Below are 17,441 nucleotides of genomic sequence, written 5' to 3'. Positions count from 1 at the left end.
ACAGATACTGACAACGTAAGCAAGGATTAGACCTGACAAGGGATTTCTAAGCTGTGTTATGGAGTTTGGTGTTATTCTAAGAAAGATGTTGAAGCATTTTTCAAAAGAAGGGTTATGTCATTAGTGTATATATATTTTAAATATCACTTAGATTACATGTCAGATGTGTTAGAACAGGAAGACTGTTATGGCAGTTATTTAATATTTTAGTACTTTGGTATTATTTAATGGCAGTTATTTAATATTTTAGTACTTTGGTATTATTTAATGGCAGTTATTTAATATTTTAGTACTTTGGTATTAAGTTTGTGAAAGCAAGGAAGAGAAGAGGTCAGGTTTAAGAGATATTTAGTAAAAAAGGTGACAAGACTTGGTTTTGTGAGAGGTAGAATGGAGAGCAGCCTGGAAGCATGGGCCAGAAAGAGGCTGGTGATGAGGCAGCTGGTTTATAGGTTGTGTAATTTCTTGTGTGTTGTGCCATTGACTGAGAGGCTGTGTGCTGGAGGCTGGTTCCTTTGGTGAGGAGAGTTCACTAATTATTCTTATACATTGAGTTTGAAATGCTTTTGAGATTTTAGATTTGCTATGTTAAATAAGCACTAGGATATGTGAGTCTGGTGATCAGGGAAGGACTGGGCTAGTGATATAAATTTTTTTTTAATTTTTATTTATTTATGATAGAGAGAGAGAGAGAGGGCAGAGACATAGGCAGAGGGAGAAGCAGGCTCCATGCACCGGGAGCCCGATGTGGGATTCGATCCCGGGTCTCCAGGATCGCACCCTGGGCCAAAGGCAGGCGCCACACCGCTGCGCCACCCAGGGATCCCCTGTGATATAAATTTGATATGAATTGCTTTGTACATGAAAGCTGTAAGAATGTAACAGATTAAATAAGGATATTGTAGAGACAAGATGTAGAGGAGACTGAAGTTCTAAAAATACAGGCAAAAAGGGGGTCATTGGTAATTCAGATGAAAAAATGTATTCATTCTATCTACTCAGTTTCTATGACACTTCATTTTCTCTATTAGCCTTCCTACATCTCTGAGAAATAGTACTATACTCACAGGAATGAGCATGCATGTGCACGCACACACACACATACACACACACGCAGAGCCCTCTGGTCTTTGATGGAGTCTGACATTGAACTTGACATGGTGTCTTTCAGTCAGAGAAATGGAGACTGATTTTCTGCAGTGTGGATTACAGTTAACAAATCCACTGATCATTTTTCTGATATTTTTCTCTGGCTACCTTAATCCGAGACATCTGGGCACATTTCATGCTCTGGGTTCTCCATTTTTCTTCTATTAAAAACCTATGAAGAAAGAAAATGCTTATCTTTATATCAGCATATGTCTAGAGACTAAAGAGGGCCTAGGAAATACTTTCTAAGTTTTAAAATAAAAATAGATCATGAAAACAACTTAAACAATACACTGTATGATAGGTAAAATAATTCTTCCCACCTTCAGTTTTATTTCTCAAGAGAAGTTAATAGTTAATGATTAGTCAGAGATGTATGTAGATCATGCTAAAATGGCACCTCTTGCTTTGTTCATGTAAAAATTATTGAAATGAGCAGAAATTTATATTTTGTAAGCTAAACTTGTGCTCTTATAAGAGATTTTAAGCTTGTCAATTTACCTCTTAAACAAAATGATAAAATAAAAAGGTACTATCGGCAAGCCCTATTCTCACCTAAATCTTCTGAGTGGATAGAGTAAGATTTCTTTTGCTTCTCAACTTTCTGAGTAGACCATTATATATTTTTATCAGATCACATGAGTTGGTCAGGAAATTTAAACCTATTTCCTAGTTCAAGCCCAATAACATCAGATGACTCTTTCTTATCACACAATATGGGATTAATACTGCAAAAAAAGCTAAAATACAATAAACTCACAGACGGAGTCAAAAAGGCTGTTGTCTCCCCTGGTCCATGATTCCCCTCCAGGTGGAATAGTCAAGCCAATCCAGTATAATGCTGAAGTATCTAGGTACCCCTAGAAACTCTAAAGAGAATAGGAAATCTATATGAAACAACTGGCAGATTCTTACAGATACAAAAAGAAAATATCTCCAGCAAATCTTCTATGTGCTTGACCCTGTGCTAGAAGCAGGGCCAAGCAGGTAGGACATACTTCCTGTTTTTCTTTCCTTTTTTTTTTCTTCTTTTAAAAAGATTTATTTATTTGAGAGAGAGGAGAGCACGCGAGTGCACAAGTTGGGGGGAGTGGCAGAGGGAGAAGGACAAGCAGACTCCCCTCTGAGCAGGGAGCCTGACATGGGGCTGGATTCCAGGACCCTAAGATCATGATCTGAGCTACCCAGGTGCCCCTACTTCACCTTTATCCAACAAATCAAAGTGGAAGGACAAACTGCTGCTGTGCAGTATAATGGCATTAAGGTAGAATTATGTACAATTGCAGGAGATACTAAGGCTGTGAAGTCAAACTTCCAAAGTTGAGTCTTAGCTCTACAATTTACTTCTGTGCCTCTGCACTGTTATTAAATCTTTTTACTTCTCTTTTCTCCAATCTCTGCAACTCAGATTATAATAGTACCTATCTCAAAGAGCTACTATTATTTTGCTATTAAGTAATATTATTATGTACTGCTTGGCATGTAATAAATTCTCATTACACAAATGTTAGTGGTTATTATTAAATATGAGTATGAAATAATATATAGAAGGAGGAATGTATACAGGGAAAATTAAAGAAAGAAAGCAAATCTGAGCTCATGTGATAATACTGTTTATAGTTTCTTAATATCTTTTTCTATAGTAATGTAACCCCTGAGCCATATATATGGCCAGACATAATAAAGGCTACATTTCCCAGGCTGCCTTTTGGCTAAGTGTGGCAATGTGATTGACTTAATTTCTGGCCAATGGATTAGAATGGAAGTGATACGGAAATTCTAATCAAGCATTTAAAAATGTTGGACTATACCCTTCCATTCATCATTTCCCTCTTTTCTGATGGCTAGAATGTGGACATGGTGGTGAATCAACCAGAAATAGGAAAACATGGACAGCACCCCACTGATGAGACCAGAAATCCATAACTGTATGGACTACAATATGAGTAATATGACCTATTGCATGTAGAATGGACAGATTTTCCCCCCCTATTTTAATGCTTCAAAATTGGAAACATCAAACAATCTATGGCTTGTAGTAGTTTAATCAGAAGCTTAGTTTTTGGGATGCCTGGGTGGTCCAGCTGTTGAGCATCTGCCTTTGGCTCAGGGCGTGATCCTGGTCCTGGGATCGAATCTCACATCAACTTCCTGCATGGAGCCTACTTCTCCCTCTACCTGTGTCTCTGCCTCTCTCTGTCTTTGTTTTTCCTTTTTAACTGTACTAATGCTTTTAAGGGTACCAATGTTACATCTTATAATTAACAGTGTTTTAGATTCAATAAACAAAGTAAACGTCCACCTGGTTTAAGCTATAGTGATTTTTGTTCTCTGTCACATGCAGCCAAACTCTTATGCTAAATGTCATAACTGTTTGTAGGAAAAGAAATAGTCATTAGGCATATAAGAGAGAGAATAGTGTTTTTCCATTGAATTATCTTTGCACTATGATAAAAAAAAATCAGTTGGCTAAATTTTGATAGGCCTATTTCTGGTCTCTATTCAGTTCCACTGATCTGCATATTTCTCTTTTGCCAATTTCACACCATATTAACTAATTTTGCTTTATAGTAAGACTTGACATAGAGTAGTGTACATCTTTCACCCTTCTGCTTGTTTTGGGTTTAGTTTGCTTTTTTCTAGTCCTTTTTTTTTTAACGGAAGCGTAGATGATTGATTTTATATTATTTTCTTTTCAAATATAAGCACTTAATGCTATAAATTTCCAAGTTCTTCTTAAGCTGAAACCTGTGAATTTTGATATGTTAAAATGTTTTCATTCAGTTCATAATATAGTTTAAAATTTTTCTCTGATCACTTCTTTGGCCCATACATTATTAAGAAGTGGTTGTTTAATTTTCAAATATTTGGGCATTTTCTGAATATTCTTCTTTTTTTTTTTGAATATTATTCTGTTCCTAATTTCAAGTTTTATTTTGTTATGGTCTGACATGCCTTGTATAATATATATATTTGTAATTTTTAAAAGTTTATTACGTTTCCAAATACGGACTGTTTTCAGGAAAGTTCCAGGTGTATTGAAAAAAAATACGGATTCTACTTTGTTGGATACAGTTTTCTATAAGATTAATTAGGTCTAATTGGTTGATAGTATTGTTCAGGCATTTATTTATTTATTTATTTATTTATTTATTTACTTATTGGACTTGTTTTATCAGTTACTCAAAGAGGAGTTGTTGACAACTTCACCTATAATTGTGAATTTCTCCATATATATAGTTGACCCCTATGATGGGACTTAGGGGCCAGAGGGTAGAATATTATGGACCGAATTGCGTCTCTCTAAAATTTATATGTTGCAGTTTTAACCCCCAGTACTTCAAAATATGATTGCATTTGAAGTCAGAGCCTTTAAAGAGGTCAGTAAACTAAAGTAGGGCTATTAGAGTGGGTCTTAATTCAATCTGATGGTGTCTTTATGAGAAAAATTTGGACACACAGAGAGACACCGATATACATACATAGAGGAAAGAACATGTGAGGATGTAGTAAGAAGGTGGCCAGCTAAAAGCCAAGGAGAGAGTCACCATGAGAAACAAAACCTGCCAATACCTCGATCTTGGACTTGCAGTCTTCAGAAACAAAAGAAATTAATTTCTGTTGCTTAAGTCATTAAATTCATGGTACTTTGCTATGGCAGCCCTAGCAAACTCATACAGCCCCTTTATCATTGTGCAACAGTCCTCCTTGTTCTTGGAAGTGTCTTGTTTCTTCTTGTCTTTTTATATACCTCGTACTTGATTGTTGAAAGCTGTCTAGTATAGTGGAGACTGGCTTAAATAGTTTTGTGCATAGAAATGAGTAGAGTTCCTTCTCATAGGTCATTCATGTGGGGTTTAAGTCAATAGTTATGGGGGTGAGTTTGTGATTTATTGTTGCTCTGGTTACCCGCAAAGCTTCCACAGGTTTCAAATTCCTGTTATGATATCTTGTGTTTGATGGGGTTTGTTTGCTTGTTTGTCAGAAAGACGTCTCCTTGACCTGGGCGTTTAGGTTCCCCTTCACATCATGCCTCAGAGAAGACCTTTTTACACAGTGTTCTTCCTCTGTTCCTCACTCAGCAGTGTTCTTCTTGACTTCTTGTTTGAAACTTGTTAGCTTGACAGTGAAAGGCAGCAGAGGCAATGGTCTTCTTGATCTGATTATGCCTCGGTCTTAGGCAGCCACTCATCTCTGTGTCTTCTCCATGAGCTTTCTCCCTTCTGCTGCCCCTACCCTGTGTATAGTTGTGGTCCCATTGTGCGTTCTTACCCCTCCCACAGGAGTATCTCTTGCCCGAAATCCTCTTTTGCACCTGCAGTGATGCTTGATCAGGTCCCTAAGGACACTTGTCCTTCCCACCAACACACATGAAAGCTGTTGTCCTGTAGCTCAGAGAGGGGACAAGGATTTAGGTGGAATTCCTTGCTTCTTCCGTGTCATTGCTATTTTCTTCTCCCAGGTTTGCACCACAATGGACACTTTCTCTTGGTTCTTTCCAATCTTGGGAACCAGTGGCATTTACAGGAAAAAAAAGAAGAAAGAAAAGAAAAGGGAAAAAAAGAGCCTTCAATGGATTGTAGAATTCCCCAATTTCTGCAGAGCCCAGGAGCTTCACACTATTTTGCCAACTTACACTCAGACTTCACTCATTTTTCAAATACTCTGACTGAACTCCTCTTTCTAATGTCTGGTAGCTGATTTGTGTGTTCTAAGTAAGTGAGGATATGTCTTCTCTCTCCCACAGGTACCTGTTTCAACATGGATTTTGGCACTGCAAACTCAATTCTTCAATGGATTTGAAACAAGTTGGCAATTTAAAGTTAACTTGGTTATTTCTCATTGTAAAAGTTGTAGCAACATTTCTTCAAGATCTTTGCATGACAGAGTGAAAGCTATAAACCTTCTTGCTTTTTTCTATTTTATTGTTGTTGTTTTTTGTTGTTGTGGTTTGTTTACCTCTTTTTCTCATTCTCTTCTTCTTCCTCCCTCCTCCTCTTTCTTTCTCTCTTTCTTTCTTTCTTTCTTTCTTTCTTTCTTTCTTTCTTTCTTTCTTCTTTCTTTCTTTCTTTCTTTCTCTTTCTTTCTTTCTTTCTTTCTTTCTTTCTTTCTTTCTTTCTTTCTTTCTTTCTTCTTCTTTTTGCCATATGATGATACATGGCAATTCTATATACACTAATAATTATTTTTAAAATTTTACTCTTATTTGAGAGCTGGAAAAGTATTGGCTAGAAAATTATTGTCTGTTTCTTGGAGTAATTATTCTTTTATAATATATATTTTATTTGACTTTTACTTGTCTTTTTTGGAGAAGTTTGGAAGTGGAAATATGTATGCATACTTCCTATGTTGATTGCTTTCAGATTCTTATTTATCCATGAAAGGGAACAATTACATCTGGCCCATATATTTGCTTAGGAATAATGTGAGAGAGGTCATCTGAACAGGAAGAAGACCACTGTTTCTTTTTTTTAAGATTTTATTTATTCATGAGATACATAGAGAAAGAGGCAGAGACACAAACAGAGGGAGAAGCAGACTCCTCCCAAGGAGTCCAAGGTGGGACCCAATCCCTAACCCCAGGATCAAGTCCTAGGCCAAAGGCAGATGCTCAACCGCTGAGCCATCCAGGCATCCCAAGACCACTGTTTCTGAACTTAGGGTTGCTGAATTCTACCCCTGAAAGTAATAATATACTATATGTTGACTGAACTGAATTTAAATAAAAAGTAAAAAAAAATCGTCTCAGTCTGCTAGTCACCCCAATCTGGTTTATCAATGGCCTAGAAGATATGTCTTTTCTGCATTTCAGCATCCTTCCCTTTGATGGTGAGCAGGAAATAGATGAGCTTCTTTTTTTTTTTTTTTTTTTTTTATTTTATTTTTTTAATTTATTTTTTTATTGGTGTTCAATTTACTAACATACAGAATAACACCCAGTGCCCGTCACCCATTCACTCCCACCCCCCGCCCTCCTCCCCTTCTACCACCCCTAGTTCGTTTCCCAGAGTTAGCAGTCTTTATGTTCTGTCTCCCTTTCTGATATTTCCCACACATTTCTTCTCCCTTCCCTTATTTTCCCTTTCACTATTATTTATATTCCCCAAATGAATGAGAACATATAATGTTTGTCCTTCTCTGACTGACTTACTTCACTCAGCATAATACCCTCCAGTTCCATCCACGTTGAAGCAAATGGTGGGTATTTGTCATTTCTAATAGCTGAGTAATATTCCATTGTATACATAAACCACATCTTCTTTATCCATTCTAGATGAGCTTCTGATTGAAATCTTTCGTTGCACAGTTTCTCCATGCAATGATTTCTTATTTATCCCTTTCAGAGAAGCTTTCTAGTTGATACCCGCTTCCTCTTTCTCGTCTTAAAATTGATCTCTTGGAGAAGAAAGCAGATCTCTTTTCAGCTCTTTATGTATCCTGGATTGGGCTCATATTTGAATCAATTTGAACTGCATCTGATAGGCAGTCTTACAGTTTGAGATTGGCAGTTATACTGGTTAGGGTGAGAAGATAATTTACTTCTGTTTTTGTTTGTCTTCTTGTGGCGGATTCCTGTGAAACTCAGAATAGGTTTTTTTTTTTTTCTTTCTTTTTCTCTTCAGAAGTTTCAACAGCTGTGCTGTCCTCCAGATGGCTATTAATCAACTAAGGTTTTAAAGCACTGCTGGTCATTGGGTTTTCAGAAGTGGAAACTTTGACATGACTTGTCTTTCCAATACACAAGTCTTCATCCTGAGTATCCTTATCTGCTGCTTGCTAATTAACATCTATATTTGCTTTATTAATTGAAAGTATAGTGTCCAATATTCATGTAGTAAAAATTGAGTTGAACCAGAGTTACCAAAGTATTCTGCTTAAAGGAGAATGAAATGTTAAGGAGGATTATTCTGTATTTCTTTTCTCTCAGTATCATCTTAATTGTAGCTGCCATATCTGATTGCAGCTTTTGTGAACATTGCAATAAACATGAGAGATGATGTAAGATATTTACTGTTTTACATTTTAAAATGGAATCTAGTAAGCAGTGGGATCCCTTGTGGAGAAGAATTTAGGTGTATAGTACCAAATGAATTCCTCCAATCCATAGCCAAAAAAGAAAACAAAAAGCCTAAAATAATCCTGTAGTTCAATGATTCATTCATTGAATCATTTATGTAGTTAAAAGCAATGAAGTTTAAAGTTTATTTCATAGACATTTTTAAGATGTAGCACAACAAATGCATTGAAAATGTGAAGGATGCTATAATCTCTAAGTTTGATATCTCACCGTATCAATGAAGTCTTGAATCACCATGAGATGTAAATTTTTCATGGCACAGTCATTTTTGCTTTCATTCCAAGATTTCTTATCTTCAGCAACCCAGTAACATATCCCCCCCCCCCAATGTAACTTCCAGTCTTTAAAGGGGCATGATTTATGAGGAAAGGAAGAATTGAAAGAAACTGGGAGGAGAAAAGGATAAGTAATTAAAAGAAACTCAGAACGGTATCCCTAGTATCATTAAAGCTTCTAATAATTTGTTAAGTTCTGGTCTAAAGTTTTTTTTTGACAAACATATGTGGTTTTCTCAGGGTGGATTTGGAAAAAATAAAGATTAATAGACTTACAGCCATGCATATATTCATTCTTCCTTTTTCTAATATATTCAATTAAAATATATCATATTCTCTATCAGCAAAACAATGTACTAGACACTAGGATCAAACAGTGAACACCCAAATCTCAGGGAGATAAGAATTTTAAATGAAAAATAGAAATTAGAGATTTTAATTAGCAATCTACCAATGAACCAGACATTTTGGGAATTATATATCACACTGGAATAATTTTTCTTGGGCAAAATTTGTGCAATAGGTGGCCCCCAAACTCAGGATAGATTTATCCTCCTTTACACAAAAGGATCCTTACACAAAAATGTGTTTGAAATAGGTAGTTTTAATTTATAATATTTGCCAGTAGATTTAGATGATGACACATAAGCATCTTGGATATACCAAAACTTCATTGCCCTTCAACTAAACATCCTTTAAAAACACACACATTCCGGGCAGCCTGGGTGGCTCAGCGGTTTAGTGCTGTCTTCAGCTCAGGGTGTGATCCTGGAGACCGGGGATCGAGTCCCACATCAGGCTCCCTGCATGGAGCCTGCTTCTCCCTCTGCCTGTGTCTCTGCCTCTGTCTCTCACGAATAAATAAATAAAATCTTAAAAAAAAAAAAAAAACACACATTCCTATACACACACAATGACCTGAAGCCACTGAATCATTAATAAAAGCAGGCACATTTTGGAGGGGGAAATGACACTTGTAATAAGTAGAGCAAGGTAAAAGTTTCTCATTTTTATAAATTTTAGTCTATGACAGACCAATGTTGGTTGCTACATAGAGTAAATAAAATTTCAATAGCCCATTTGTAGTCTTTCTAAACTAAAATACCAGAGAACAGAGTTTGGGGCAACCACAGATGCTAAAAATGAAGAGTGAATCCCATAGATGAGAAAAAATAAAAGATGTGCACCAAGTTCTATGTCTAAAATTTTTCCAAGTTTCTGTCTGATGCATGTGAAAGCTACATTCCAGCTAAGGATAAAAACATGGATTTGAGCTGCTGCCTAAAAGAAGTTAAAATTTGAGTTCAACCATACCGAGTCCCTGCTAAAGTAGGAAAATCAACATTTTTTTAGAGAAGTACAACAGAATCTATAGATTTCTTAGCATGATTTTCACAAAGTCTAGGACACAATCTCAAATCACTTAATGTAAGAAAAACCAGGAAAATATGACCAATTCAAAAGAGAAAGGGATTCATTGCAATAGAAAAATGATGCAGATGTTAGAATTATCCTCAAATATTCTAAAGCAGCTGTTCTAATTATGCTCAAGTACAAGAAAGAAAATATGCTTGCAATTAAAAAATAAGATATTTTAACATTTCTATCCAAGAAATAGAGAATTTTGAATTTCATTCAGAAATTTAATTTATAATTGAAAAATACATGATATGAAAACTTCACTAGATTGTCTTAAAAATAGAGAATTAGCAGAAAAAATGATTAGTAAACTTGAAATTGTCTTATATAAAAAAAAGGGAAAAAAGTTGGAAAAAATGTAGAGTCTCAAGGATTTGCAGGGCAATATAAAAATATCTAACATATATGAAATTGAAGTGCTAGAACCAAAGGAAAGAGATAATAAGAGGGGAAAAGGACAATAGCTAAAATTTTGCTAAATTATTTAAATTTATAAATTTATACATTCAAGAAGCTCATCAAACCCTAAGCAAGATAAATATGAAGAAATTATATATAAAAATAAACTGCTTAACAACAAAGGTAGAGAAAAATCTTGAAAGCAGAGAAAAATTGCATGCCATTTATAGGGATACGATTATTAAAAATCTCTCATTCTCATCATGAATTACAGGAGACAGAACATAGTGAAAAATACCTTCAAATTGTTGAAGGGAAGTAAGAATAGACTCTTAACTCTAGAGAACAAACTGATGGTTACCAGAGGGAAGATGGGTGGGGCAATGAGTAAAGTAGGTGATGGAGATTAAGGAGGGTGCTTGCCGTGAGGAGCACCAGGCATTGTTTGGAACCGTTGAGTCATTGTATTGTACACTTGAAACTAACACTATGTTGTATGTTGACAAACTGGAATTTATATAAAACTTAAAAGAATTGTTTAAGGGAAAAATAACTGCCAACAAAATATTCTATATTCAATGACACTATCTTTCTAAAATCATGGCAAATTTAAGACACTTTCAGATAAGGGAAAACATAAAGAATCCATTGCTGAATGATCACTACAATGGATGTTAAAGGAAGTTTTTCAGGAAGTTATTGGGAATATTTCTAAATAGAACCTTTCATATTCAAGAAAGAAGAACATCAGAAATGGCAAACATATAGGTAAGAATAAAAGCATAAGGTGAGCAACATATATTCAAAACACTGTTCTTCCTTTCAATATTAAGTTCACACACTTGTCTCACTTGTACAGTTCTTTTTCAGATCAGTGTAATACATCATATCCAAACCTTTTCAGGTAATAATGCCAAATACATGCTATAATTATTGCTAAAGACACAGCAACTATGCAACTGGGACTTTAAGAAGATATTTAATAAGAAACTACTGTTTTCACTTCTATATTTCTAATAGTAGATACTTTGACTAGATAGTATGAAGCAGTGCTTCCCAACTGTTTCTCTATCATGGAATATAAAACAATATATATTTCTAAATAAATAAAAGTCTACAGTCTGCTAATTAACCATTTTCAAAAGTACCTCAAGCCATCTAATCATTAGCTCCTCAGTGCCTCCCTGCAAATGAAAATGCAAATAATGTTTGCAAGAAAGTATCTTTAATTTTTTTAGAAATTCCATCAACTGAAATCATTCAAATTAAAAAAATTTTTTAAATGTATTATTTATTCATGAGAGACAGAGAGAGGCAGAGACATAGGCAGAGGAAGCAGCATACTCCCTGTGGGGACCCCAATGCAGGACTGGATCCAGGGACCCCAGGGTCACATCCTGAGCCAACGTCTGATGCACAACCACTAAGCCACACAGGCGTCCTGAAATCATTCAAATTAAAATAAACACATATCAAATACTTTAAAAAACACTCAACATAGCAGGAAATACAAACAGCAGTCTTGGTCACCAAAGACTTTAGCTTGGTCACCAAAGACTTTAGGTATTTAAAAATCATGTGTACCATAAATAATAATGTTTTTAAATTCTTTTAAGAAATAATAAATTAAAAATAATCAGATAATAGGAGACTATCGAAAGCTACCAGGGTTGTTTGAAAATAAGTCTAGGATTGAAAACTGATCATTGGGGGCGCCTGGGTGACTCAGTCGGTTATGCTTCCATCTCTTGGTTTCAGCCCAAGTCATGATCTCAGTGTCATAAGATTGAGCTCTGGGACCAGCTCTGGGTGGAGTCTGCTTGAAGATTCTCTCCTTCTCTCTCTGCCCCTCCTCCTGCTCTCTCTCTCTCTCAAGTAAATGAATAAAAATCTTTTTTTAAAAAAAGAGAGAAGTATGATCATTGGCATTAGACTCCATGAATGAGTTTGTAGCTTAGACATAGGAAAAGAGAGCATTTAAAACTGCAAGATATACCTAAAAACATTGCCTTCAGCACAAACCGACAGCCATGAGGACAAAATGGGATGGTAAGCAAAATGGAGGAGCGAAGGCCTATTGCACATCTGATTAAATTCTAGAAAGAAAATAGAGGGAAGGTTGACAAAGCATTAGAAATGATGGCTGAAGAGATCTATTACGTTTTACCTCATATATTTTAAGGTTTTATTATTTTGTTAAGATCAAATTTAGAATGGATATTCTTTCCTGATTAATTGATCTAGGACTCTAGGAGCAGGGGCTTATACATCTATAATAATAAGATGAGGATTAGAAAACAACTTTGACAGAATTTAAAGCTAGAGCTTTATTTAATACCACTATTACCATCTCTGTATTAGGTATAGGACACCTCAATGCTTTTGCTCTGGGGATAGTGTCACAAAATTTGCCCTCATAGTCACACAAGTTAACAAAAATGAACATATATTGTATCAGGTTTTAGAATGTGATCAAGGGGGCTTGGAAATATCAAAATCCAATTTAATGTTTTAATGAATTCCCAGAATTTGTATATATTCTACATTATGGACTGGTAAGTCTTTCTAATAGAATTACACTCAGATGTTCAAAGGGAGAATGGTTTTTCAACATGGAATTGAGAAGTTAACAGATTTCAAAATGTAATAAAACCACTGGGAAAAAAAGAGAGCAGAAAGTTCAAATAATTGAGTGTTTTCTTGACTTTTAAAAGTGTGCAAATATATTCATATGAGCTAGCAAAAGAAAGATTAACATAAGATTACCATTTGCAATTGCTTTTCATGTAATAACATTACCTGATAAGAAAAAAAGAACTAATACAATCATAAACTTTAAGAATGAAGATATTTTGACTATATCCTACACTCGCACATGCTCCCATAGAAATAAAAATAATAAAATGCAATTGGGTCAATGAAATACCTTTTCATTAATCTAGAACTCTATAAGCTCATTTTTCTCATTTGCTTTGGATCTTTGAATATTTTTGTCATGGACTGTAATGGGTCCCTAAAAAGCAATGATCTAAATCATCTCTCTATAGGGGTAAAGGAATCTCTCTTTTCAGATATATTCAAGTAAGACCAATGTGACTGTCAGTGTCTGGTTACTCAGGAATTTGACTATATAATATAAAATAACGTTGCCTGTTGAGGTGATTGATTACTCCAGATTTATTTTTCCCAGTACAAAATTTCTGTTTTGATTCATTTTCACAATATTATGTCCTTCAGATTTAAACTGGGTAACTCATGAAAGAAGAAACATATTTTCCTAATTAAATAAAAAGCATAAAAGCATTGGGTTCTAGTGATTCTGAAGTTTAATAATGTAGAAACTCTATAGTAAGTTAAATAATTATAATTTTAGGGAGGGAAACAACCCTATTTTTCTAAGATTTGGACTTTCCTTTGCATTCTTATTTATTTTATTAATGTCAACTTTAGTGAAATTGAAAAAAAAATATGATCTGGGACCACAGAGATTCTCACCTAATTTTTGTCCTGAGTTTTCATATTTATTTTATTAAGCACAAAATATCCAGCAATGGATATAAGCCCCATTTGGATAGTTTATATTTAGTGAGATATTGTTAGATTATATCCAGTGTAACATGATTCAGGGGAAGGATTTTATAGGTTTTGGCTTGGTTCATAATTCTGTTTCTTTCAAGAATCTGCATGTAAATGTTGCATATAGAAGGGTAGGATGAGGTGAGACTTTTTCTACAATGAGGAAGGTATTTGTCTTTCTGAGGATTATTTAACTGAAATTACCTTTGGTGACTTTTAATTTCATAATAGTGCGTATCAGGCAAATAAATCTTTAAAATCTCTTTTGGTAATGAATCTATACGTAACAAACAGATATATTTTATTTAAAAACTGCTATTTTAGTAACACATAAACCTACCTTAACATGACAAAAAAGATACAGAAGAGATTTTTCATGCTAATTGTTTTTGTTTCCTTCTCTCCTAATTTTATAGCTGCAATTAGACAATAGGCCAGTTATATGAAATTAGTCAGATAACTTCTCTTTCTGGGACTTAGGGTGTTCATCTCAACTAGAGGTTTGACCTAGAAGTCTAGCTCTTTCCAATTCTGGAACTCTATCACAGTGCCTATTTAATTTGCAACTTCCAATGTCATTTGTAATTGCTAACATCATTCACAAGGGTTCTTTGATGTAGGCAGGTATGCATTGGTCTGTTCTAGGGTTTAATCTAGAAGCCTGAATTCCTTGGAATATATACAATTTGTATATTATCTTTGTCCTATAGATATTTGTGAGGAGCTTTTTCTCCAAGCACTTATTCAACAATTAAAATATTTGCCACCTGAATATTAGATTATGCTGCTAGGTCCAAAGTACATGAGTAGAATTTTTAAATGCTCAATTTAGTTGATTAATTTAGGCAAATTTCTCATATACTGATACAAGATTGATAGTCCCCAGGGGTAGCTAATATGAATACTCTTACATAGAAATACACTACATAATTTAATCTTCTTTCATCTGAATGTAGTCTTAGAGAAGTTTGTATATAGGTCACTATCAAGCTGCATTGTGTGATTTTGATCATAAAATATAAGCATATTCTTGACCTCACTTTAGCAATTAAGTGAATCCATAATGATATCACATGCTGAAGTTCTATGGGAAAATCTCTAATTTTAATTTTTTCAAATTTCGTGTTTTGTGAAGTTGTACTGTGTTGTTTAGGAGCCACTGAACAGCAAACACAATTAAAACAGGTTATTAAAGAAAAACACTTTGGGAAAAATAAATAATTTTGATGGTTACTTACCCAAAATGTTCAGCACAATTACCATTACAAGGAGGATGATGATCATTGCACATCCAACTTTCAGGACAATTCCATGATGGTGAGGAACTACACAATTGGATAGATTGGATAGTTAGCCCAGTAAGTAATTTCTCATATGGTCAGAAGTGAGAGCGAGCTGAATAAACTTTCTTCATTACCACGCTTCTAAATTACTTTCCTTTGAAATATATAGACCCAGCTTCATTTTGAGCATGCACACACAAGAGAGACTATATTTGGTCTTCTGGTTTGTGAGGAGAGGACCTATAAAACTGTGAATGGATGTGAACTTTTGTTTGTGGATTTATCATACATGTTCCACAACATTAATCTTACAATGATCAACTCTCTGTAGTCCTAAATTTTTATATAAGACTGAGCTCTCCAGAGTCTTTAATAAGTTTATTGACAACAGCCACCTATTTGGATTGATCCATTCTTTTCTCTCTTATGTAACATGCCTACTTATTGTGATACATAATTATAATTTCATGCATTCATTCATTTTTTATTTTAAAATAAAAGTACTCTTAGGTATTACCTTGCTCAACATCTACATATTTATGGGAATATTCAAGTCCGCAATCACAGTTATTTTATTGTCTTCCAAAGCAGTGGTTGGTTTGTTATCCATACTATTTCATTGCCTTTGGATTACTCAAAAGATAATAATAAATCAGAAAAAGAAGCAGGAATTATAATCTTTGTCTGAGAGTTAAACCAACAACCTCTAATCCAAAATAATTGCAGTATATCAATTCCACTAGATATATGATACATACATAGATAAAATACACTGAGAAAGTAATACAATAACTGATATTGAAATATAACCAATTACAAACTCAAGCATCAAGACCCATTAACCTGAATGCTTCTTTAGCGAAATATTATCATAGAGAGCTTCGTTTTATGTTCAAATTATTATTGTTAACTAAAACATCCTTTTTTAAAAAAAAGATTTTATTTATTTATATAAGTAAATATATTTATATTTAAGGGAGGTAGAGAGAGAGAGCACAAGCAGGGTGAGAGGCAGACTGAGAGGGAAAAGCAGGCTCTCCACTAAGCAGGGAGCCCCATGCAGGGCTTAATCCCAGGATCCTGGGATTATGACCTGAGCCAAAGAAGACACTTAACCAACTGAGCTGCCGAGGAGCCCCTAAATAAAACATTCTTAATAGAAGTTTATTAATTCTCAGAACATAAAATGTCTATTTTTTTCATTTATCATGTAAAACAATGCAAATTGTGACAGTGAAAGTAATTCCATTCTTTTTGCAGTATACAAAAATCCACATGCAAAATCTGTTGCATTTTTTACTTTTTAAATTATTTTTTAATAATAAATTTATTTTTTTATTGGTGTTCAATTTGCCAACATACAGAATAACACCCAGTGCTCATCCCATCAAGTGCCCCCCGCAGTGCCCGCCACCCAGTCACTCTCACCCCCACCCTCCTCCCCTTCCAACACCCCCAGTTCATTTCCCAGAATTAAGAGTCTTCCATGTTTTGTCTCCCTTTCTGATATTTCATAGCCATTTCTTCTCCCTTCCCCTCTATTCCCTTTCACTATTATTTATATTCCCCCAAATGAATGAGACCATATAATGTTTGTCCTTCTCTGACTGACTTATTTCGCTCAGCATAATACCCTCCAGTTCCATCCACGTCGAAGCAATGGTGGGTATTTGTCGATTCTAATGGCTGAGGAATATTCCATTGTATACATAGACCACATCTTCTTTATCCATTCATCTTTCGTTGGACACCGAGGCTCCTTCCACAGTTTGGCTATCGTGGCCATTGCTGCTAGAAACATCGGGGTGCAGGTGTCCCGGCGTTTCATTGCATTTGTATCTTTGGGGTAAATCCCCAACAGTGCAATTGCTGGGTCGTAGGGCAGGTATATTTTTAACTGTTTGAGGAACCTCCACACAGTTTTCCAGAGTGGCTGCACCAGTTCACATTCCCACCAACAGTGTAAGAGGGTTCCCTTTTCTCCGCATCCTCTCCAACATTTGTTGTTTCCTGCCTTGTTAATTTTCCCCATTCTCACTGGTGTGAGGTGGTATCTCATTGTAGTTTTGATTTGTATTTCCCTGATGGCAAGTGATGCAGAGCATTTTCTCATATGCATGTTGGCCATGTCTATGTCTTCCTCTGTGAGATTTCTGTTCATGTCTTTTGCCCATTTCATGATGGAGTGTTTGTTTCTTTGCTGTTGAGTTTAATAAGTTCTTTATAGATCTTGGAAACTAGCCCTTTATCTGATAGGTCATT

Source organism: Canis lupus, chromosome 25, assembly GCF_048164855.1.
Source record: "Canis lupus baileyi chromosome 25, mCanLup2.hap1, whole genome shotgun sequence".
Lineage (NCBI taxonomy): Eukaryota > Metazoa > Chordata > Mammalia > Carnivora > Canidae > Canis > Canis lupus.
The sequence above is the reverse complement of the archived record's forward strand: the minus strand, read 5'-3'. Positions refer to the sequence as shown.